A 24,651-nucleotide genomic window follows, 5' to 3' on the forward strand; every position below is an offset into this window, starting at 1 on the left:
TTGTCGAAACCTTCAGTCACAATCATTCCCTTCGGTAGCCTTATGCATGGAAATTCTAGGTCTTATGACTGCTGCATCGGACGCGATCCCCTTTGCTCGTTTTCACATGCGACCTCTTCAGCTCTGTATGCTGAACCAATGGTGCAGGGATTACACGAAGATATCTCAATTAATATCTTTAAAACCGATTGTTCGACACTCTCTAACATGGTGGACAGATCACCATCGTTTAATTCAGGGGGCTTCTTTTGTTCTTCCGACCTGGACTGTAATTTCAACAGATGCAAGTCTCACAGGTTGGGGAGCTGTGTGGGGATCTCTGACGGCACAAGGAGTTTGGGAATCTCAGGAGGTGAGATTACCGATCAATATTTTGGAACTCCGTGCAATTTTCAGAGCTCTTCAGTTTTGGCCTCTTCTGAAGAGAGAATCGTTCATTTGTTTTCAGACAGACAATGTCACAACTGTGGCATACATCAATCATCAAGGAGGGACTCACAGTCCTCTGGCTATGAAAGAAGTATCTCGAATTTTGGTTTGGGCGGAATCCAGCTCCTGTCTAATCTCTGCGGTTCATATCCCAGGTGTAGACAATTGGGAAGCGGATTATCTCAGTCGCCAAACGTTGCATCCGGGCGAATGGTCTCTTCACCCAGAGGTATTTCTTCAGATTGTTCATTTGTGGGGGCTCCCAGAGATAGATCTGATGGCCTCTCATCTAAACAAGAAACTTCCCAGGTATCTGTCCAGATCCCGGGATCCTCAGGCGGAGGCAGTGGATGCATTATCACTTCCTTGGAAGTATCATCCTGCCTATATCTTTCCGCCTCTAGTTCTTCTTCCAAGAGTAATCTCCAAGATTCTGAGGGAATGCTCGTTTGTTCTGCTAATAGCTCCGGCATGGTCTCACAGGTTTTGGTATGCGGATCTTGTCCGGATGGCATCTTGCCAGCCATGGACTCTTCCGTTAAGACCAGACCTTCTGTCACAAGGTCCTTTTTTCCATCCGGATCTGAAATCCTTAAATTTAAAGGTATGGAGATTGAACGCTTGATTCTTGGTCATAGAGGTTTCTCTGACTCCGTGATTAATACTATGTTACAGGCTCGTAAATCTGTATCTCGAGAGATATATTATAGAGTCTGGAAGACTTATATTTCTTGGTGTCTTTCTCATCATTTTTCTTGGCATTCTTTTAGAATACCGAGAATTTTACAATTTCTTCAGGATGGTTTGGATAAGGGTTTGTCCGCAAGTTCTTTGAAAGGACAAATCTCTGCTCTTTCTGTTCTTTTTCACAGAAAGATTGCTATTCTTCCTGATATTCATTGTTTTGTACAAGCTTTGGTTCGTATAAAACCTGTCATTAAGTCAATTTCTCCTCCTTGGAGTTTGAATTTGGTTCTGGGAGCTCTTCAAGCTCCTCCGTTTGAACCTATGCATTCATTGGACATTAAATTACTTTCTTGGAAAGTTTTGTTCCTTTTGGCTATCTCTTCTGCTAGAAGAGTTTCTGAATTATCTGCTCTTTCATGTGAGTCTCCTTTTCTGATTTTTCATCAGGATAAGGCGGTGTTGCGAACTTCTTTTGAATTTTTACCTAAAGTTGTGAATTCCAACAACATTAGTAGAGAAATTGTGGTTCCTTCATTATGTCCTAATCCTAAGAATTCTAAGGAGAAATCATTGCATTCTTTGGATGTTGTTAGAGCTTTGAAATATTATGTTGAAGCTACGAAATCTTTCCGTAAGACTTCTAGTCTATTTGTTATCTTTTCCGGTTCTAGGAAAGGCCAGAAAGCTTCTGCCATTTCTTTGGCATCTTGGTTGAAATCTTTAATTCATCTTGCCTATGTTGAGTCGGGTAAAACTCCGCCTCAAAGATTTACAGCTCATTCTACTAGGTCAGTATCTACTTCCTGGGCGTTTAGGAATGAAGCTTCGGTTGACCAGATCTGCAAAGCAGCAACTTGGTCTTCTTTGCATACTTTTACTAAATTCTACCATTTTGATGTATTTTTTTCTTCTGAAGCAGTTTTTGGTAGAAAAGTTCTTCAGGCAGCGGTTTCAGTTTGAATCTTCTGCTTATGTTTTTTGTTAAACTTTATTTTGGGTGTGGATTATTTTCAGCAGGAATTGGCTGTCTTTATTTTATCCCTCCCTCTCTAGTGACTCTTGTGTGGAAAGATCCACATCTTGGGTAGTCATTATCCCATACGTCACTAGCTCATGGACTCTTGTTAATTACATGAAAGAAAACATAATTTATGTAAGAACTTACCTGATAAATTCATTTCTTTCATATTAACAAGAGTCCATGAGGCCCACCCTTTTTTGTGGTGGTTATGATTTTTTTGTATAAAGCACAATTATTCCAATTCCTTATTTTATATGCTTCGCACTTTTTCTTATCACCCCACTTCTTGGCTATTCGTTAAACTGATTTGTGGGTGTGGTGAGGGGTGTATTTATAGGCATTTTAAGGTTTGGGAAACTTTGCCTCTCCTGGTAGGAATGTATATCCCATACGTCACTAGCTCATGGACTCTTGTTAATATGAAAGAAATGAATTTATCAGGTAAGTTCTTACATAAATTATGTTTTTTGGCGCAAATTTTTTTTCCGTTTTTTTCCGTCATTTTTGACGTTTTTTTTGCGCCAAAAGTGTCGGCGTTCCGGATGTGGCGTCATTTTTGGCGCCAAAGGCATTTAGGCGCCAAATAATGTGGGCGTCTTTTTTGGCGCTAAAAAAATATGGGCGTCACTATTGTCTCCACATTATTTAAGTCTCATTATTTATTGCTTCCGGTTGAGAACCTTTTTGGTTAGAAGCTTTAGCGCAACAAGTAACAGATCATAATTCTCATAGCATTATTAATCTTCTTCAACATGCTAATAATTTTATTTGTGATGCCATCTTTGATATCATTAGAGTTGATGTCAGGTATATGTCTCTAGCTATTTTAGCTAGAAGAGCTTTATGGCTTAAAACTTGGAATGCTGATATGTCTTCTAAGTCTACTTTGCTTTCCCTTTCTTTCCAGGGTAATAAATTATTTTGTTCTCAGTTGGATTCTATTATTTCAACTGTTACTGGAGGGAAAGGAACTTTTTTACCACAGGATAAAAAATCTAAAGGTAAATCGTTTTCGTTCCTTTCGTCACAATAAGGAACAAAAGCCTGATCCTTCATCCACAGGAGCGGTATCAGTTTGGAAACCATCTCCAGTCTGGAATAAATTCAAGCCTTTTAGAAAACCAAAGCCAGCTCCTAAGTCCACATGAAGGTGCGGCCCTCATTCCAGCTCAGCTGGTAGGGGGCAGATTACGTTTTTTCAAAGAAATTTTGATCAATTCCATTCACAATCTTTGGATTCAGAATATTGTTTCAGAAGGGTACAGAATTGGCTTCAAGATAAGGCCTCCTGCAAAGAGATTTTTTCTTTCCCGTGTCCCAGTAAACCCAGCGAAGGCTCGAGCATTTCTGAAATGTGTTTCAGATCTAGAGTTGGCTGGAGTAATTATGCCAGTTCCAGTTCTAGAACAGGGGCTGGGGTTTTATTCAAATCTCTTCATTGTACCAAAGAAGGAGAATTCCTTCAGACCAGTTCTGGATCTAAAAATATTGAATCATTATGTAAGGATACCAACATTCAAAATGGTAACTGTAAGGACTATCCTGCCTTTTGTTCAGCAAGGGCATTATATGTCCACAATAGATTTACAGGATGCATATCTGCATATTCCGATTCATCCAGATCACTATCAGTTTCTGAGATTCTCTTTCCTAGACAAGCATTACCAGTTTGTGGCTCTGCCGTTTGGCCTAGCAACAGCTCCAAGAATTTTTACAAAGGTTCTCGGTGCCCTTCTGTCTGTAATCAGAGAACAGGGTATTGTGGTATTTCCTTATTTGGACGATATCTTGGTACTTGCTCAGTCTTCACATTTAGCAGAATCTCATACGAATCGACTTGTGTTGTTTCTTCAAGATCATGGTTGGAGGATCAATTTACCAAAAAGTTAATTGATTCCTCAGACAAAGGTAACCTTTTTAGGTTTCCAGATAGATTCAGTGTCCATGACTCTGTCTCTGACAGACAAGAGACGTCTGAAATTGATCTCAGCTTCTCGAAACCTTCAGTCACAATCATTCCCTTTGGTAGCCTTATGCATGGAAATTCTAGGTCTTATGACTGCTGCATCGGACGCGATCCTCTTTGCTCGTTTTCACATGCGGCCTCTTCAGCTCTGTATGCTGAACCAGTGGTGCAGGGATTACACAAAGATATCTCAATTAATATCTTTTAAAACCGATTGTACGACACTCTCTGACATGGTGGACAGATCACCATCGTTTAGTTCAGGGGGCTTCTTTTGTTCTCCCGACCTGGACTGTAATTTCAACAGATGCAAGTCTGACAGGTTGGGGAGCTGTTTGGGGGTCTCTGACAGCACAAGTGGTTTGGGAATCTCAGGAGGTGAGATTACCGATCAATATTTTGGAACTCCGTGCAATTTTCAGAGCTCTTCAGTCATGGTCTCTTCTAAAGAGAGAATCGTTCATTTGTTTTCAGACAGACAATGTCACAACTGTGGCATACATCAATCATCAAGGAGGGACTCACAGTCCTCTGGCTATGAAAGAAGTATCTCGAATACTGGTATGGGCGGAATCCAGCTCCTGTCTAATTTCTGCGGTTCATATCCCAGGTATAGACAATTGGGAAGCGGATTATCTCAGTCGCCAAACGTTACATCCGGGCGAATGGTCTCTTCACCCAGAGGTATTTCTTCAGATGTTCAAATGTGGGGACTTCCAGAAATAGATCTGATGGCTTTTCATCTAAACAAGAAACTTCCCAGGTATCTGTCCAGATCCAGGGACCCTCAGGCAGAAGCAGTGGATGCATTGTCACTTCCTTGGAAGTATCATCCTGCCTATATCTTTCCGCCTCTAGTTCTTCTTCCAAGAGTAATCTCCAAGATTCTGAAGAAATGCTCGTTTGTTCTGCTGGTGGCTCCAGCATGGCCTCACAGGTTTTGGTATGCGGATCTTGTCCGGATGGCCTCTTGCCAACCGTGGACTCTTCCGTTAAGACCAGACCTTCTGTCTCAAGGTCCTTTTTTCCATCAGGATCTCAAATCCTTAAATTTAAAGGTATGGAGATTGAACGCTTGATTCTTAGTCAAAGAGGTTTCTCTGACTCTGTGATTAGTACTATGTTACAGGCTCTTAAATCTGTATCTAGAAAGATATATTATCGAGTTTGGAAGACTTACATTTCTTGGTGTCTTTCTCATCATTTTTCCTGGCATTCTTTTAGAATTCAGAGAATTCTACAGTTTCTTCAGGATGGTTTGGATAAAGGTTTGTCTGCAAGTTCCTTGAAAGCACAAATCTCTGCTCTTTCTGTTCTTTTTCACAGAAAGTTTGCTAATCTTCCTGATATTCATTGTTTTGTGCAAGCTTTGGTTCGTATAAAGCCTGTCATTAAGTCAATCTCTCCTCCTTGGAGTTTGAATTTGGTTCTGGGGGCTCTTCAAGCTCCTCCCTTTGAACCTATGCATTCATTGGACATTAAATTACTTTCTTGGAAAGTTTTGTTTCTTTTGGCCATCTCTTCTGCTAGAAGAGTTTCTGAATTATCTGCTCTTTCTTGTGAGTCTCCTTTTCTGATTTTTCATCAGGATAAGGCGGTGTTGCGAACTTCTTTTCAACAACATTAGTAGAGAAATTGTGGTTCCTTCATTGTGTCCTAATCCTAAGAATTCTAAGGAGAAATCATTGCATTCTTTGGATGTAGTTAGAGCTTTGAAATATGTTGAAGCTACTAAGAATTTCCGAAAGACTTCTAGTCTATTTGTTATCTTTTCCGGTTCTAGGAAAGGTCTGAAGGCCTCTGCCATTTCTTTGGCATCTTGGTTGAAATCTTTAATTCATCATGCTTATGTCGAGTCGGGTAAAACTCCGCCTCAAAAGATTACAGCTCATTCTACTAGGTCAGTTTCTACTTCCTGGGCGTTTAGGAATGAAGCTTCGGTTGATCAGATTTGCAAAGCAGCAACTTGGTCTTTGCATACTTTTACTAAATTCTACCATTTTGATGTGTTTTCTTCTTCTGAAGCAGTTTTTGGTAGAAAAGTACTTCAGGCAGCTGTTTCAGTTTGATTCTTCTGCTTATAATTTCAGTTTTTTTCATTATAAGATTTAAACTTTATTTTGGGTGTGGATTATTTTCAGCGGAATTGGCTGTCTTTATTTTATCCCTCCTTCTCTAGTGACTCTTGCGTGGAAGATCCACATCTTGGGTAGTCATTATCCCATACGTCACTAGCTCATGGACTCTTGCTAATTACATGAAAGAAAACATAATTTATGTAAGAACTTACCTGATAAATTCATTTCTTTCATATTAGCAAGAGTCCATGAGGCCCACCCTTTTTGTGGTGGCTATGATTTTTTTGTATAAAGCACAATTATTCCAATTCCTTATTTTTTTCTTATCACCCCACTTCTTGGCTATGCGTTAAACTGATTTGTGGGTGTGGTGAGGGGTGTATTTATAGGCATTTTGAGGTTTGGGAAACTTTGCCCCTCCTGGTAGGAATGTATATCCCATACGTCACTAGCTCATGGACTCTTGCTAATATGAAATAAATGAATTTATCAGGTAAGTTCTTACATAAATTATGTTTTTCCACCTAAGAGATGGAGAACAGGGTGGGGCAGCAGCGGTCTGATGACCACAGCTTGTGCGAACCTGCAGTCAAAGGGGAGAGAAGCGCTTCATAAATTGAGCCCTATGAGAACACTGCCCAGAACCTGGGATGTGCAACCAGTTGAGTCTGTGGACGCATTCCATTACCGTGTATTGAGTAAATTCAAGAAAAACAAGCAAAATAAATAATGTAAATTACACTGTAATTTATGGGCATTTTGATATGCTAAGACAAATTTATTAAATCCTGTCAATATTCAAGTTTAAAGGGACACTGAACCCAATTTTTTTTTTTCTTTTGTGATTCAGATAGAGCATGACATTTTAAGCAACTTTCTAATTTACTCCTATTATCAAATTGTATTCATCCTCTTGGTATCTTTATTTGAAATGCAAGAATGTAAGTTTAGATGCTGGCCCATTTTTGGTGAACAGCCTTGGTTGTTCTTGCTGATTGGTGGATAAATTCATCCACCAAAAAAAATGGCTTAAATGCATTCTTTTTCAAATAAAGATAGCAAGTGAATGGAGAAAAATTGATAATAGGAGTAAATTAGAAAGTTGCTTAAAATTTTATGCTCTATCTGAATCACAAAAGAAAAAAATTGGGTTCAGTGTCTCTTTAATAAATGATCTGCTAAATGCTACGCTCAGTTAGATCATACTTACAGATTGATTTGATACATAAACTGGTACCTAGTGCCAATGCTAATAGAGTTAGTATGGATTTGTTGAAAATAATGGCCAATGCATGAACAGAAGTAATTTAGAGGAAGAAGCATTAACTGAATCAATAGCTGAAGTATACTGGACAAGACTTGGTCATTTTGTACATTAAAACATATTGGATCAGCAGCTTTCAGATCAGTAACAGACAGTAAACCATAACAGCTGGTCTATTGTTGTAGCCAAGGTATAAACAAGACCTTTCAGATGTTGGCTGACTTTTATCCATCATCTAAATTGTTTTATCGTAGAATCCTGTTGGTAATTGTCATGGATTGTTGGGAGAGTTTTTGTTTTATTATTTATATAAGCAAAACAGAACATCATCTCCCTAAGCATAGGGAAGAGCAAATGTCTGGTTTCACAGACCTATAACCCTGCCCCATATCTGTTACTAATTAGCTTCAGCAGAGATGAAGGAACTGCAAAACAATAAAAAATGTGGCTAACATGATGACTGTGACCTCTTCTATTCTGGTAACAACAAGTCCTGATTGACTTCTCCTAATAAGGCAACTGTTTGCTACAATTGTTTTCAATTTTTAAACTCCACCAAACAAAGTGTTAATGTGTCTAAGAAAATGATCACTAACTATGTGACCTTGAACTCCAAATGTTCCTGTAGAGCCGGGGTATCTTCTCCCATGGGGGGGCCACTTGAACAAAGTGAGTGCTCTGGAACTGGGTATACTAGAAACTGGAAGTGACATTTTCCCAAGTAGTATTGCATGGTAAGAGTTGTTGTCCATAATAGACATTCACATTGTATATTTATCTTGAGTGCCAAGTGAAGTGATCATTTTGGAACTGAATAGTGACATTTATCCAAGCAGTGCATAATGGGAGTCTACACTGGACAATGCATGCTTGTCTTTATACTTATCTTGTGAGTGCCTGTATAGAACATCCACTTCTTACACATTTCAGAAGCCTAAAAAAATGGATGTGCCCAAATTAATAATTTGCCTAATAAACAAGGGAGGGACATATTAAACTATTTTGAGGGCCACAAATGGCCCCAGGGCCAGTACTTTTAGATAGAAAGAAGTTTCCAAATTTACTTCTATTATCAAATGTAATTTGTTTCTATGACATTCTTTGTTGAAGAGCATACCAAGGTAAATAGAGTGCCCTTGTCTGGTGCATTATATTGCTTTTAACAATGTTATACACTTTTAAACAGAACATGGTAGCACTGTTTTCGCAATGTATGACATTGCTAAAAACATTTTTGCAAAATTGCAGCTATAAAGTGCTCCTGGGCCTACATTCCTGATTTTCAAAGAATACTAAAGAATGAAGTACATTTGATATAGAAGTAAATTGGAACTTAAATTGGTCACTATCTGAATCGTGATCATTGATGTCCCTTTTATTACAAGAGTGCAGCACAATTGTAATGTTTACCGCCCCGTTAAAATTATTGCAGTCATAATAATACTTATTATATATATATATATATATATATATATATATATATATATATATATATATATATACACACACACACACATATATACACACACACACACACACACACACACAAACGAGAGCTACTTCCCAATTTTTCGGTTGTCTACTCACATGTAATGTGTTTATCAAGCCATATGGAGAAGAACCTTGGTCCCACTATGGTTGTGTAAAGGGTTGTACTTCACTTAAATAGCGTATATGAGGTATGTTAAACATGTCTTCTTTCATGACTTAGAAAAAAATTGGAAAGTTGTTTAAAATTGCATGCTCTATTTAATTTGCTTCATTCTCTTGGTATTCTTTGTTGAAAAGCATATCTAAATAGGCTCAGTAGCGGCTGATTGGTGGCTGCACATAGATGCCTCGTGTGATTGGGTCATCCATATTCATTGATTTTTGTTCAACAAAGGATATCTGAAGCATGAAGCAAATAATATAATAGAAGTAAATTGGAATGTTGTTAAAAATTGTATTCTCTATCTGAACCATGAAAGAGAAATATTTTGGGTTTCATGTCCCTTTAAATAGTCCACACAACAGAAGAAACTTTCAAAAGTTTAAGATTTTACTGAAGTAGCTTTTTTTACTGCTTTTACCTGACCTTAATAGAGGAAATAAGATAAGAAAACCGGGTTTAAAATGCAGGGAAACCTAGGTTACAACATGGTGGTGCCTAATACTTTATAGAAACCAAATGTCCCATTAACAACAAAAAATAAAACAATGGAGATTGTTACTAAATGTTCTTGGGTTTTTGTTGTTTTTTGGTAGTCTGTGACCTTTACAAATGTGTTCCTAAATAAATGTAAATTTTGACAAATCTATTTTCATTCTGCTTTATTCTCTACCAAATGCAATGTGCAGTGGAGCATTGTATTTATCTTAGTTTTTATTCTTGCAGCATCTATACATTACTGGAATACTTGCAAGATTTGTTTCCATTTGCAGACTCTACAGATCAATTCCTGCCACCCTGCTGACCTTTTTTTTTTTTTTTTTTTTTTTTTTTTTCTTTAATAATCTGATTTCTTGTCTAATTGCATCTTCTGCTTTTTTTTGTCTCCACTAAGTCTGCAAGCCCATCTTGTCAAAATGTACGCTTAATTGTTATTGCAATCTATCCCCTGAATCTAGAATCACATTTTCTTTAATTAAAGTGTCTTCATTTTCAAACCAGATACTTGTTTCATATTTTTGTGTACTGCACTACAGTGAAGTGTTGAAAAAGAACAATATACAGTACCTCCTAGATACTGAACAGATCTCAAAAAACAAAACTCTGCTGTTAACGAAAGTAGTATTATTTTATAAAGAAAAACATATGCCATCAATATATCTTAAAGGGATAGTCTAGTCAAAATTAAACTTTCATGATTCAGATAGATAATGCAAATTTCTAATTTACTCCTAGTATATATTTGTCTTTGTTCTCTTGGTACCTTTTTAATTGAAAAAGCAAGAATGTAAGTTTAGGAGCCAGCCCATTTTTGGTTCAGCACCTGGGTAGTGCTTTCCGATTGGTGTCTAAATGTAACCACCAATCAGCAAGCACTACTCAGGTGCTGAACCAAAAATGGTCTGGCTTCTAAACTTACATCCAAATAAAGATACCAAGAGAAAAATTAATAGGAGTACATTAGAAAGTTGCTTTAAAATTGCATGATCGATCTGAATGGTGCTCTGACAAAATGCAGACAGACATTTGGCCGACAGCATTCTGCCCGACGGACATTTGGCTGACGGACAGAATGCCGAAGCATGGTCCGAGTTCGGCCGAGGGCATATACGCTACAGAGTGCTCTGTTCTAATCAGAGCCTTGGGCGCCGCAACTGCCTCTGGGAACCTAACCATGGGTCTCAGCCCGCACGTCTTGTAATTCTCTGTCTGTGAAATTATCTATCAAATCTATCTGTCGAATTTATCTATCTATTGCATCTATTTATCTAATCTATCTATCAAATCTATCTACCTATCTCGTGGCCGGACTGTTATCTGACAGCCACTTGTGTGTCGGCCAAATGTCTGTCGGCCAACAGTCCGGCCACGATCTGAATCATGAAAGTTTAATTTTGACTAGACTATCCCTTTAATTCTGGTAAAAATACAAGTACAGTATATTTTTAGTATGGTAGTGTTATTGTGCAGCAGTAATGGGAGTTTAAATGGCTGCACTGTGAGAAGTATTAATGATTTCATATTGTTGTGCAATTTTGGCTCTGAGCACCTCTCTCCAACATACATATTGTGTTATTTTTCTCATAACACAGTTTTGTAAATAAGTATTTTACTCTAAAATTCAAAAAATATTTTGCAGTAAGTTGAAAAGGTTGTCGAGAGAGAGGACCTTAAAAGTGCCACGTGCTGTAATTTTTTCTAACTAGAAACCTCAGTGTTTGACAGATAAGCTTTACTAACCTGATTAGGACATCACAGTGTTTCCATCTGGTTCAATACTTTAGCAGCTTTGTCTAATTCCATGCTGAATTGACTTTCTCTTTTTGTAGAAAGAAAAAAAAAACAAGTTTTTAGATTAATTCTACAGTAAACATGTAGCATTTGAAAGGTTTTTTTTTTTTTAATTTTATTTTGCTAATAAAACGGAAGCAAAGCTGTTGCTATAGGTTTGGCTTATTTACTATTATTAATAAATAAAATGTCAACAAGTAATCGGTTATTCAATCTTAAAGGGATGATATACTTGAGCATATATTGAATGATAAATTGCTCCAATTCATTAGATCATTTTGTTACTGATTTGTTTAGATCATGAGTTAAACACGAGGCTAAGTCCAATCAGGAGCTGTGATGCAGTGAGCCAGTAAGAAGTTGCATGTCCAAGCAGCCACCAATCCCCATCTGTGTTTTGTAAAAGACCAGCTTTGCAGTAGGGGATTACATTTTGTTTGAAACCCCTTTGCTGGGGTTAAACACAAATTTATCTTGTGTAATAATAAAATTTGATGGCACATAAGAGCATTTTATTTTTGCTTTATTATGTTCCTATAAATCTTTCTTTGGGTCAGGAATGCAGTATATCACTTTCAATGATTTGTGATAGCGCAAGGTATTGTAAAATCTCACTTATTCGTTTTAATACATAGGGTTGTAAAAATACCACTATTCGAAAATCCGTTATTTAGATAGAATAAAATTGTTTCTTTCCGGTGACACAACCTCATCTGATCCCTAGGTTATATAATAGAGCCAATTTGATAAATTGTCTAAGAATGGGGGGTTGTTTTACATTTAAATACTGATTTATCCATTACTAAATCTAGCCAACTTATTATACATGTTTTGACTTTCCAATATTATACAGTTTCTTTCAGAACTCCTAAAATGCAAAATACAATAGCTGCAAATCGTGTTATTTTAGTCAGTGAATATTTTTGTCACCACAATAGAAAAAAAAACATGGTTGAACGTCACATGACTTGACGATACAATCATTCAACTCCTTGACTGCCCAAAACACACAAATCAAAGGGTTAAAGCACTGCTGTGTTACAAACCAGGTATTTTAACTCATTGGTTGTCTGTATTAAAGATCTAGCAATGATTCACCCTTAGATTGCCTTAGAAATTAGTATCACTCAAACGATTAATTCACCCCTGACTAACACTGGTAGCAGTGATTAAAGGGACAGTATACTGTAAAATAGTTTTTCCCTTAATGTGTTTACAATTGCTTTTTTTACCAACTGCAGAGTAAAAAATGTATGAAAATTAGCTTTTTAAGGTTTATTTCTGTATATTAAAGCTCTGATTTTGTGTTTTGAAGCCACAGCCTAATAAAATAGGTTGAGCTTGTAGGTATAATCAGATCTCATTACTGTATCACATTGTGTACATATACCTACTTCTTTATCTTATATCTGTCCTTAAAACAATCACCAATACTTTGAGAGAACAATGGAAAATCAACATTTTATTACCTTATCTCTGCTATATTGCACTGGGAGTGTAATTTCTTCTGCTGGCTGTGTTTACAAAGCTTATCTATAGCTGGTACGCGCGGCCACAAACTTTCAGAATAGGTGGGGATACCACATGCTAAATTAACAATTTCAAATGCCAATATAAGGGTAAAGGAGCTACTTGTAAACAATTTAATACACTCCAGCAGGTAAAGTGGATCATTGGGAACAAATTAAAGGGGAGAAAATATTTGAGTAAACTGTCTCTTTAAATCCCTTGATTCCCTGCCCTAAAAAGACAGTTGTGATTTAGGTTTAATCACACCATTTGTTGAGTCCTGTGCTGCCAGTTTTAAATTTTTATTATGCATTTACAGCTTAATGGGACATGATTCAGATAGAGCATACAATTTTAAACAAATTTCCAATTTCTATTATTAAACCTGTTTATTGTCTTGGTATCCTTTTACTGGAGGAGCAGCAATGCACTACTGGAGGCTAATTTTAAACATCTAGTGAATCAATAATAAAATACCTGTATGTAGCCACCAATCACCCCTCAGTAGTGTAGAATATGTACCTAATCTTTTTTTCTTCTTTCAACAAAGAATACCAAGAGAACAAAGTACATTTGAAAGATTAAAAGTGAAATAAAAATCGTAAAATTGCATGCTCTAACTAAATAATGCAAGTTTAATTTTGACTTTATTATCCTTTTAATACATACATAATACTGGGAGCTTTTTTTCTAATTTACAAACATTATTCTTATAATAATTTACAAAAATACACGTTTGGCTTATTTTATTTGATCATTTAGGTTCACTTACCTCATGAAACACAAATTTGAACAATTTGTATGCCCTTACTACTACAAAATAAGAGGGGGCATTGGAGCAATAGAGCCTTCCAATGGTAATTGCAAATCTCAACGAAATGCAAGAAAAAGTGCTCAGATAAGGTTATCCAGTTATTCTGGATTTTTTTTCCTCCTTTCATTTTATTAAGGTGATTTGTTCTTTTCTGAGCTACTGTGATCTTGCAGCATTTTATTTTTTTTTTATTTAATTTGCTTCTGCATTAATGTTAAAAAAATTTTTTTAAAACAAAGTAATGCATTTTTTCTCATTAATTATACTTTTCAATGTGTTCAGCAGTGTGCATCAACTTCCACACTTTTTAACATTCCAACTGTTTAAAATATTCATGACTTGCTTTTACTTGTCATCCATTCTATCTCGTTTCCATCTAGGGTTTGAAGAGATTTTTTTCCCCCCAGTTTAATTACGTGCCCTTTTTTTTTTTTTAAGTGAATGCTTATGGGTATGGGGTAATTATACTTGTCCTTCACTATACTGAATATTAAAAATGCTTTACCGCTTTTCCCATCTGACCCAATTTTATGAATTAATTTAAGCAATAGACAAGCTATTTAATTTAGTGTGAAAGAAAAAGCATTTTGGGAGATATTGCAGTTTATTGGCCTGTTTATTAATGTGAGATTTGTACTTAATGGTACAGTATATTCCCATAGACAGGTGTCATTTAGGATAGATACATCCCTAAGCACTCTAAAATCACTGCTACACGTTATTGTAAATTAATTTAATAATAGTGGCCATCTGTTATTTCATGGTAGTCATAGTGGTGATGAGATTTCAACACCATGGGCAAGATTACATATGCGGGGTCGCCCACAAAAGCCGGCAAGGCTGGTTTTTACGCGGTTTTGGTATCGCATATATTTCACTTGTCGGACGCTATTTTTACTCCCATAAGCTAACATAGAACTGCGTCGCAAATCGGTATTACATATTCAGCTCAAGGACTTACGCTGCGAAAATTGTGAAATTTTACTCCATTTTTACCTCGCCACACATAGCGAAAGGCTTGTTGTGCCTGCCTAAGTATGTGAGCACCGTAACTCCCTGAAAATAGTAACTAACGCATGCGCAATATCTATCTACCTGTCAACAGCAATCCCCCACCGCAATAACTAATAAAGTATATTAACCCCTAATCCACCAACCTCCACATTGCAATAAACCTAATAAATGTATTAACCCCTAATCCGCCATTAACTCACATCACACCAACCCTTATAAAACTATTAACCCCTAAACCTCCAAACTCCCACAACGCAAATAACAAATTAAATTACTAAGCCCCCTAACCTAACACCCCCTAAATTAACCCCAATTACCTAAATTAAAAAATACTAAGTTACAATTAAAATAAAAAAGCTAACATTACTTAAAAAAAAAAAAAAACTAAGATTAAACTAATCTAACATTACATAAAATAATAAACTAAATGATCAAAAATAAAAAAAATAAAGCCTAATCCCTATGAAAATAACCCCCCCCCCAAAAATAAAAATAAACACCCCCTAATCTAAACTACCATATGCCCTTAAAAGGGCTTTTTGTAGGGCATTGCCCTAAATTAAACGGCTCTTTTACCTTAAACACTAAGTTCCCCCTCTAACAGTAAAACTCTGCAACCCCCCCCAAAATAAAAAAAACTAACTCTAAAAAAATCCTAAACTACCCATTACGCCTAAAGGGGCATTTGTATGGGCATTGCCCTTAAAATGGCATTCAGAAATTTGTATTTATGCTCATTTCTGTACGTCGCTAGTTTATCCTAATTACGGCACTTTATGAACTTCCGGCGCCGTATATGTGATACCCCGATGTGCGAGGTTTAATTACGGGCAGCCAGGGTTTCAGCAGTTGAGCTGAAGTTTGCGCCGCATATGTATTCTAGCCCCATGTTTTTTTTGTTTGTTAGATATATTTTGAGATTTTAAATCTGCACCACCCTCTTTAGTAAAATGTTAAATTAGGGCTTGACAAAGATTGGGGCTGCACCTTTTTATGAGACTAGGCTTTTTACACACAGATAAATGTGTAATAATCCTATAAAATTAGGAGCAAGTAGTCATTTCTAGCATCCATATTTCTTGAGATTTGTATAATACTAATCATTTTAGTTTTTTATATGGCATGTATTTCCCAGATTGGTGACATATTAGTATTTACTCTATTCATATTATTCACGTATAGGAGTATATGCTTTTTTTTTTTTAATTATTACCCACAGTTAACAACAAAATTAAATGCTTAATTTCCCCTTAATAGCCTGACAGTTGAGGAACCATCAAACTGCTCAGCTTGACACCCACTTCAGCCCACCCTACCCTCTTTACTTTCTTAAAAGGAAACTAAATTGCTCTTTTTTTTCTGCAGTCTGATTGTAGTATTGTAGTGAAAGAAGGAATTTGTGCTTCTGACAGGTGAAAATGCAGTCCCCCATGGCCACTTGTTTTAGTAGTTGTACTAGCCACCACTAGACTGGACCTCTCTTTTTTTCATCTGAAATCTTTGTAGGTAGTATACCAGCCAATCAAAAGTTGTAATGCCTAACTTCACAGTCTGCAAAGAGTAAATGTAGGCCTTGCTTTTGGTATTCATAGCTATGCGCATCACATTAAACTGAGACGTAAGAGTTATTATTTTTTATTAGTTCAGGACCGTTTTTTTTTTCTTTTTCTTTGAGCCAGTGTTAACATTGAGATCCCAGCCAAAAAAGTAAGTCTTTATCATAAACTGTTAAATCAGAAGCAACGTTATTAAAGTGAATGTAAATTTTTGATGAATCATTGCCCGGTTTTTAAAAATCCTATTAAAAACATGTTCACTTTCATTCATCAAACTTTAAATTTTACTGCGTTTAAAAAACAAACAAACGTACCTTTTTCTTTCTGCAAGCCGCTCCAGCGCTTCTTCCGCCTGTCGCAAGCGTATCTGATCAAAAGCAGTGTAATTTCTCCTACATTGGTGTGTCCGGTCCACGGCTTCATCCTTACTTGTGGGATATTCTCATTCCCTACAGGAAATGGCAAAGAGAGTACACAGCAAAGCTGTCCATATAGCCCCCCCTCTGGCTCTGCCCCCCAGTCATTCTCTTTGCCGCTCTGTACAAGTAGCATCTCCTCGGGGATGGTAAAGAGTATGTGGTGTTAGCTTATGAGACTGCCGGACTGCAGCCTCCTGAACGAATTACAGCTCACTCTACTAGAGCTGTGGCTTCCACATGGGCCTTCAAGAATGAGGCTTCTGTTGAACAGATCTGTCAGGCAGCGACTTTGTCTTCTCTGCATACATTTGCCAAATTTTACAAATTCGATACTTATGCTTCTTCGGAGGCTATTTTTGGGAGACAGGTTTTGCAAGCAGTGGTGCCTTCCGTTTAGGTTACCTGACTTGTTCCCTCCCTTCATCCGTGTCCTAAAGCTCTGGTATTGGTTCCCACAAGGATGAAGCCGTGGACCGGACACACCAATGTAGGAGAAAACAGAATTTATGTTTACCTGATAAATTTCTTTCTCCTACGGTGTGTCCGGTCCACGGCCCGCCCTGGCTTTTAGTCAGGTTTAAAATTTTTGTTTTTTGTGCACTACAGTCACCACGGCACCTTATGGTTTCTTCTTTTTCTCCTAACCGTCGGTCGAATGACTGGGGGGCGGAGCCAGAGGGGGGCTATATCGACAGCTTTGCTGTGTGCTCTCTTTGCCATTTCCTGTAGGGAATGAGAATATCCCACAAGTAAGGATGAAGCCGTGGACCGGACACACCGTAGGAGAAAGAAATTTACCAGGTAAACATAAATTCTGTTTTTTAAACTTTGATGAATGAAAGTGCACGTGTTTTTAATAGGATTATTAAAATCTGGGCACTCATTCCTCAAACTTTACATTAAATTTAAATCTACATATATAAATATTTCCTTTGCTCTTCAGCTTTCAGTCTGGTTCCTACATTTCATTCGAATGTGTCAACCCACTTTATTAATATGTATAAAGATATTAGTTTAATGGATAATTAGACGTGTTTTATTATATGAAAGTGCCATCTTAAGCCGATTGCCATTGATTCTGAGTGCTAAATGTAATACATTTTGAGGTAACTAGATATAATCAAAAGAAGTTGATGTGCATTCATTATGGTCTCTGTAACCTGAGATGGGAGAACTGTTATTTGTAATGTGGATATTCTTTAGTGTTGGAAAAAAAAAATCAAATCTTAAAGGGACAGTCAAGTCCAAAAAAAACCTTTTATGATTTAAATAGGGCATGTAATTTTAAACAACTTTCCAATTTACTTTTATCACCAATTTTGCTTTGTTCTCTTGATATTCTTAGTTGAAAGTTAATTCTAGGAGGTTCATATGCTAATTTTTTAGACTTTGAAGACTGCCTCTAATCTGAATGCATTTTGACAACTAGAGGGCATTAGTTCATGCGTTTCATATAGATAACATTGATCTCATGCACATGAAGTTACCCTGGAGTGAGCACTGATTGGCTAAAATGCAAGTCTGTCAAAAGAACTGAAATAAGGGAGCAGTCTACAGAGGCTTAGATACAAGGTAATCACAGAAAAAAGTGTATTTCTATAACAGTGCTGGTTATGCAAAACTGGGGAATGGGTAATAAAGGGATTATCTTTCTTTTTAAGCAACAGAAATTCTGGTGTTTACTGTCCCTTTAAAACAGTAGGCTGAATATGGAAAAAAAAATTGAAATTTGATTTGGGAAACAGCATTATATTACTAATGTAGCTATGTCATTACATTGGAGAAAAATGATCCAGCTCTCAGAGATGAAGACAAATTTTGAGTGTGTTAAAGTATCTGGATACTAATAAATTAGTTTTTTATGGCACAAATCTGGACAGATTTATTTAGAGATTCACTTAAAAAAAAAAAGCTAAATTTTTAATATTTGCTTTCCAGTATAAAAGAGCAATATGCCATACTTTGTTGCTCACATACATTGTTCTTCATTTCTTGTGCTTTCCTTTTTTATGTTTCAGTAATGGTTTTTATTAAAAAAAAAAAAGTGTTACAAAAGTGAAGCAGTTGGAATATTTGAGCTTTTTTATGTTTTAAAATAGACCTGAATAAAGGAGGCAAAATCTGCATCCTCTCTTGATGTCCTGTGGTTCTCTACAGTATAACTCTAGTTAATACGGTCATATGGCTTGTTTCCATTTTCCCTGAAGAAAGAAGGTTGGAATTTTTTAGCCTAAGTTTATAGAGTATTTGCCTAGAAACGATTTACTTGCTGTTTAAAAGAAAAGCACTTCTTAATTGGATCTTGGAGCCAGAAGTCTTCTTTTCTCTGATGCTTTTATTTATTTTTGTACCTAAAAGTTATATATTCAGCCGGTTCCCTCAGTTTGTATATGCATAACCATTTTAAAATTAGTCTGAAAACTATCGCTCCTTTTGATGCTTTATTTTATTCAGAAAAACGATCTGTGAAATTAGCTGAAGAAAAATTGTTCTTTATTATTAATATTGATGCTCACATGTGCATCTGCATATAAGGTTACATGAAACTGAATCAAATATTAATGCTGGGAAGAATAATTTAATTGATTGAGAAGTGTTTTTAAAAGCTGTTTTTGAAAAGTTTTTAAAACGTACGTTAAAAAAATAATTTAAAATAGTAACATTAAATGAGCATTTTTTCAGATTAATTTATAGATACAGAAAATATCTTCACCACAGATTAAATCCCCCACTGTGCAGTTCCAATACCCCATATTTGTTTGATTACAAATCTTTTGGATAGTTTATCAAATGATTTATCTCCATAGACATTAAGGGTGAATTGTATATCTTTATCTATTTTTAATTATTTTTGTCATCCTCATTGTTTAAAATCACACCAGGTCAGCAGTATGACTATGTAGGTAATTGATTCAGCTAGATGTCACTGTTGACTACACTATGGAATAATTTGCCTTCCATGCTATACTTCATATCCCCCCTCCCACCTTTAATTTTTTTACAGACATTTTCTAAAGAATGGGTAGTGGAAGAAAGTTGGCCTCAATAAGGTGGAGTTGCTATTAATAAAGACTTCAAATTAAATGTAGAGATTTAAGAGTTTCTCATCCCGCTAAACATTAGTCTAAATTATTGTAAAACATGCAAAACATTTCCCCTGTTGATATATGATTAGCTCTTAGCATATATCAATATTAAAATATTGCATGGAAATCTAAAACGTATTTATTATGCAGTTTCTATGTATTTACTAATGTAATTTTGGTACCGGATTTTGCATATGTGTGTTGGTTCAGAACGCACTTTAATGTTGCTCAAAGGACTATTAAATACAGAACACATAATCAATAGGTGCATAATAAAAAGATTATGCAATAGCACTTACTCTGAATTTTAAATGAGCAGTAGATTTTTTTTTCTGACAAATTACAAAATGTACTTCCATTTGCCAGCCCCTGTATCAAGTCAGCCATCAGCCAATCACAGACTTGCACATGCCCAGTAGTAGCTGGTGCCTCAGAAAGTGTGCATATAAAATTCAATTTGACAATGGAAGTAAATTGGAAAGTTTCTTAGAACTACATGCTCTAAATGAGCCATTAAAGTAAAGTTTTTACTTTAGTGTCCCTTTAAGAATGTTGGTCTTCTAACTTCCTTTGCTATAGCTAGTTAGGGCCCGATACAATAAAGCTCATGTACATTGTAGCAAGTTGCATTGTCAAGTAAATTGGAGCATACATAAGTATGCAACATGCCTTTTCCGTCATTTGTTTGTGTATTACCTTTTTAACTTTCCACCTGCAATGTGTATTTGTAGTGTTAAGATTATAAAGCATGTTAAATAGCACGGTTTCTTTGCACATGAAACACAACATTTTTCTTTCATAAACCTCTACACTAGTATTTCTGTCTCCTAGGAAAAAGCAGAACTAAGAATGTGGGTCATATTTTTTTGTCCACAGGAAAAGTGGTACTAAATATTTGGGATTATTGGTGAGTGCAAGCAAAGAGCTCAAAATAGGAGAACTGCAGATAGATGATACCCTGCAACCTTACCTAAATCTGATCCTGTGCCACTTGATATTTTTAGGAAACACTGTATATTATTTTAGGATTAATAGCCATAAATTGGTATGCAGCCCTTAAAATATTGATTTGTTCCCCCAACGTGGAAGTTGGCCATCACTGAAAGCGTACAATTTTAAACCAATTTAAACCCAGTTTACTTCTATATTTAAATTTGCTTCATTCTGTTATCTTTTGTTGAAGGAGCAGCAATGTATTACTGAGAGCTAGCTGAATACATCTGGTTAACCAGTGACAATAGGTGTATATATGTGCAGATACCAATCAGTAGCTATCTCCCAGTAGTGCATTCCTGCTCTTAAGCATACCTTGGTATGGTTTTCAACAAAGGCTACCTAGAGAACAAGGCACATTAGATAACAAGTGAAGTTGTTTAAAATTGCATGCTCTGTCTAATCATGAGTTTATTTTTGATTTTACTGCCCCTTTAACCTTTGTTTTGATGAATGAGCTGCTGGTGTGAGACCTAAGTCTGTGACATCATTTGTGGGATGTTCTGCTTTCAGCCCCTTTCAGTGGGTGTCCCAGGCTAATCTCATCAGCAGTGCTAAATTGGGAGCTTCTGAGTACATTTTTTTTTAAAGGTTTTATACTAAATTTTTTATTAGTATCTGTGCATATTCTTCTTTATAGTAGTGTTTATTACATGCACTTAAATTAAAATTAGTGTATACTGCCCCTTTAGGTACAAAACCAACTTCCATTGTTCTCTCAGCTTGCTTAGGTGGGATGTTTACATTTGTGGATGACAAAGCAAGAGATGAAGTACAAAATACAAGTAATACAACTATCTTTCATTTTATAAGTAGTAATACATTTAGGAATAGTTTCTAATATTTGCATTTATATTTTGCATTCACTATGTAAAGTGAGTCTTTCATTGTAAGCAAACGAGGTGGCAGAAGCTTAACTAAAAATCTAAAAATACTTTGAATTAAAGGTAATGTCTTGCTTACAAAATAATAATAAAAAAAATATATATATCAACCTACCTTGGTGCATAGTACAAAGAAAGAGCTCTTTAATGCATATATACCCTTGCCTTTCCTCTTGAGTTGAGCATTGTACATGTATATTGTGTTGGCGTGTTACATTTTGTTGATCATAAAAGTAACATTCTAGGATCTATTGTTTCTTGGAATTAGTGACAGGTAACACAACTTGGTATGTCAGATCTAGGCTTAGGAAGATGAGTGCTATTTTTACTTATTGCATGGATGTGTATATGTATTTCTTTCATGTAATTGGCAAGAGTCCATGAGCTAGTGACATATGGGATATACAATCCTACCAGGAGGGGCAAAGTTTCCCAAACCTCAAAATGCCTATAAATACACCCCTCACCACACCCACAATTCAGTTTTACAAACTTTGCCTCCTATGGAGGTGGTGAAGTAAGTTTGTGCTAAGATTTCTACGTTGATATGCGCTTCTCAGCATTGTTGAAGCCCGATTCCTCTGAGTACAGCGAATGTCAGAGGGACGTGAAGGGAGTATCACTTTTTTGAATATGATGATTTCCCTAACGGGGGTCTATTTCATAGGTTCTCTGTTATCGGTCGTAGAGATTCATCTTCTACCTCCCTTTTCAGATTGACGATATACTCTCAATGTACCATTACTTCTACTGATAACCATTTCAGTACTGGTTTGGCTATCTGCTATATGTGGATGGGTGTCTTTTGGTAAGTATGTTTTCATTACTTAAGACACTCTCAGCTATGGTTTGGCACTTTATGCATTTATATAAAGTTCTAAATATATGTATTGTACTTATATTTGCCATGAGTCAGGTTCATGTATTTCCTTCTGCAGACTGTCAGTTTCATATTTGGGGAATGTAAACATTTTAAGAAATGTATTTCTTATCTGGGGTTTAGTCTTTTTTCAATTGACTACTTCTTGCAATTGCGGGTATTAGGCCAGCGGGTGCGTCAAATGCTACACTTTATTGCGTCATTCTTGGCGCAAATTTTTTTATTTTTTATTGGCGCGAAAGAATACGTTTATGACGCAGCTTCGTCATTTCCGGCGTCATACGTGACCCCGAGACCTTTCACACGGTGGCGTCATTAGTGACGCAAGTGTGTCATTTCCGGTTATTTTTGGTACCAAAAAAGAGTTTACATTACGTTGTGCGTCATACTTGGCAACAAACTTTTTCATTATTTCAATACCCCTTGTATGTTTGCCTCTTGTTTTTTGCTATCAGAGGCCTATGCTATTGCATTTTTTCCCATTCCTGAAACTGTCATATAAGAAAATAGATAATTTAGCTTTATATGTTGTTTTTTCTCTTACATTGTGCAAGATGTCCCAATCTGATCCTGTCTCTGAAGTTTCTGCTGGAACATTGCTGCCTGACATCGGTTCTACCAAAAAAGAGTGCATTTGTTGTAAAATTGTAGAAATTATTCCACCGAATGTCATTTGTAATAGTTGTCATGATAAACTTTTACATGCAGATAGTGTTTCTATCAGTAATAGTACATTGCCAGTTGCAGTTCCTTCAACTTCTAATGTGCATGATATACCTGTAAATATTAAACAATTTGTTTCTGATTCTATTATGAAGGCTTTGTCTGCATTTCCACCTTCTAATAAACGTAAAAGGTCTTTTAAAACTTCTCATTTAGCTGATGAAATTTCAAATGACCAACAACATAATAATTTATCCTCTTCTGATGAGGATCTATCTGAGACGGAAGATCCTTCCTCAGACATTGACACTGACAAATCTACTTATTTATTTAAAATAGAGTATATGTGTTCTTTATTAAAAGAAGTGTTAATTACTTTGGATTTTGAGGTAACCAGTCCTATTGACGTTCAGTCTAATAAACGTTTAAATGCTGTTTTTAAACCTCCTGTGGTTTCTCCAGGGGTTTTTCCCATTCCTGAGGCTATTTCTGATATGATTTCTAGGGAATGGAATAAGCCAGGTACTTCTTTTATTCCTTCCTCAAGGTTTAAAAAATTGTATCCTTTACCAGCAAAATCTATAGAGTTTTGGGAAAAAATCCCCAAAGTTGATGGGGCTTTTTCTACTCTTGCTAAACGTACCACTATTCCTATGGAAGATAGCGCTTCCTTTAAGGATCCTTTAGATAGGAAGCTTGAATCTTATCTAAGGAAGGCCTATTTATATTCAGGTCATCTTCTCAGACCTGCTATTTATTTGGCTGATGTTGCAGCTGCATCAACATTCTGGTTGGAAAATTTAGCGCAACATGAATTGGATTCTGACATATCTAGCATTATTCGCTTACTGCAACATGCTAATCATTTTATTTGTGATGCCATTTTTGATATTATCAAAATTGATGTTAGATCCATGTCTTTAGCTATATTAGCTAGAATCTATCTATCTATAATCTAAATCTAGATTACTATCTCTTTCTTTCCAAGGTAATAATTTATTTGGTTCTCAATTCGATTCTATTATTTCAACTATCACTGGGATATATATATATATATATATATATATATATATATATATATATATATATATATATATATATATATATATATATATATATATATATATATAATATAATATAATATATATATATCCACAATAGACTTGCAGGATGCATACCTTCATATTCCGATTCATCCAGAACACTATCAGTTTCTGAGATTCTCTTTTCTAGACAAGCATTACCAATGTGTTGCTCTTCCATTTGGCCTAGCAACAGCTCCAAGAATTTTTTCAAAGGTTCTGGGTGCCCTACTATCTGTAATCAGAGAACAGGGTATTGCGGTGTTTCCTTATTTGGACGTTATCTTGGTACTAGCTCAGTCTTTACGTACTGCAGAATCTCACACGAATCAACTAGTGTTGTTTCTTCGGAAACCTGGTTGG

The 24,651-nt window shown here is 36.1% G+C and overlaps 1 protein-coding gene across 1 annotated transcript in view; it reads left to right on the forward strand.

The window, feature by feature from the left end:
* The window catches only part of MAN1A1 (mannosidase alpha class 1A member 1), a 692,509-nt gene that overhangs the window by 69,117 nt on the left and 598,741 nt on the right, over window positions 1-24,651 (forward strand). The gene's annotated exons all lie outside the window — the stretch shown is intronic.

The sequence above is a fragment of the Bombina bombina genome, chromosome 4, assembly GCF_027579735.1.
Source record: "Bombina bombina isolate aBomBom1 chromosome 4, aBomBom1.pri, whole genome shotgun sequence".
NCBI classification, from domain to species: Eukaryota; Metazoa; Chordata; class Amphibia; order Anura; family Bombinatoridae; genus Bombina; species Bombina bombina.